At 51.0% G+C, this 1,673-nt stretch overlaps 1 long non-coding RNA gene across 1 annotated transcript; it reads left to right on the forward strand.

The window, feature by feature from the left end:
* Positions 1-261: 261 nt before the first annotated feature.
* Positions 262-1,420, forward strand: LOC115416309 (uncharacterized). The gene is made up of 3 exons (XR_003934945.1): positions 262-309; positions 379-681; positions 1,188-1,420. It is a non-coding gene; the product is annotated as an uncharacterized LOC115416309 (long non-coding RNA).
* Positions 1,421-1,673: the final 253 nt, after the last annotated feature.

The following is a 1,673-nucleotide window of genomic DNA, read 5'->3' on the forward strand; positions in this document are numbered from 1 at the left end:
CAGACTCTGTCAGACTGGTCCATGGTTCCATTCGGTGTTCAGGCAGACTGGAGGTCCGGTCCAACCAGTCCTGGTCCTCAGTGTGTGAAGAGGATTTGGACCTTAATGATACCCAGGTGGTCTGTAGGGAGCTGGGCTGTGGGGCTCCTGGGCTCCTCCAGGGGGGGCTCTATGGAGAGGGGGAGGCTCCAGTCTGGACCAGTGAACTCCAGTGTGAAGGAAATGAGTCTGCTGTCCTGGACTGTAGAAGGTCCAGCTCAGCTGGGAAGACCTGCTCAAATGGAACAGCTGCTGGACTCACCTGTTCAGGTACCAAGGGGGCGTGGCTTTCATACGACAGTGTGTTTCTGTGACTCATGTCTTTGTGTCTCTGCTCAGGTCCACGTGGTGTCAGGTTGGTGGGACAGCCGAGCCGCTGTGCTGGTACTTTGGAGATCCAACACCAGGGACACTGGAGACCAACAGGAGATGACTATAAAGACTGGGACCTGAAGTCTGGATCTGCTGTGTGTCAACATCTGGACTGTGGATCAGCTGTGTCAGTCAACAGAACATATGGTTCTCCAGACAGACCTGTGTGGGTGGTCTCAGGTCTTTGTGTAAAGCTGACATCTGGACCCGAGAACTGTGTTGGACTAGATGGTTCCTCCAGTCGCTCTGCTGTGGACGTGGTGTGTTCAGGTACAAATGGACACAAACTGTGTCTTCACTGAATTCTCAGTGACCAGATGGTTCTGACTCTGCCGTTTAAAGTTACATCTAATGAATCTTTTCATTTCATCAGTTGATTATTTTGTCTCAGTTCATTGTTTTTTCTGTCAAATGTGTCATATATTGACCTTTGACCTTTGGAACGTCCAGATCCCAAATGAACGTCTTCATTTGGACCAGATGAGGCTGAAAACACAAACAGATTTCACATTAGTCTCATTTCGGACAAAAGGACCAAATGTTGACATGTGAGACTGCAAAAGCACCACATGTGTGTCCTTTTTTACCCATAATGCCTTTGAATGTCAGCTGTGCCCAAATGACCCATTCCTCATGTTTTCATTGGTCAGTGTTCATCCCATCCCAAACTCCTGTGGATCAGATCCATCTGTGTCTCTGAGGAGGATGGATTCTCTGACTGCTTGTTTGTGCTCATGTGTGCTGCTTGGTCCAATCATGTCTCTGTGTGTGGACAGATCTGCTGCCTCAGCCCAACATCTCCCTGTCTGACGGGGTCTTTGAGGTCTACCAGCAGGGGTTCCGGGTGCTGGTGGGCTCAGACCTCACCATCACGTGCTCCGTCCGACCACAGTACCCAGGAGGCTCCTTCCAGCTGATCTCCAACACCAAGAAGCCCCTGAACCTCACCCTGCCGGCTGTCAATCACTCCGCCCACTTCCTGTTGTCTGCCATGGGCCACGCCCACCGAGGGAACTACACATGTGTTTATCACGTAGACGTTTATAACCACAGCTTCTCGTCGTCCCAGAGCCCCGCCCTCTATCTCACTGTCGGAGGTAAGACCAGGACAAACACACACAAAACACCCACAATGCATCAGTAACAGTCACATGACCATGTTCCCTTTGAGCAGAGTGAACACGTGTGAGCAGAACCACGATGGTAGAACTGAGATCAGGTAAAGCCGGTCCAGATGAACCTGTCAGAGACTGGGCTGAACC

The sequence above is a fragment of the Sphaeramia orbicularis genome, unplaced genomic scaffold, assembly GCF_902148855.1.
Source record: "Sphaeramia orbicularis unplaced genomic scaffold, fSphaOr1.1, whole genome shotgun sequence".
In the NCBI taxonomy this organism is placed as follows: domain Eukaryota; kingdom Metazoa; phylum Chordata; class Actinopteri; order Kurtiformes; family Apogonidae; genus Sphaeramia; species Sphaeramia orbicularis.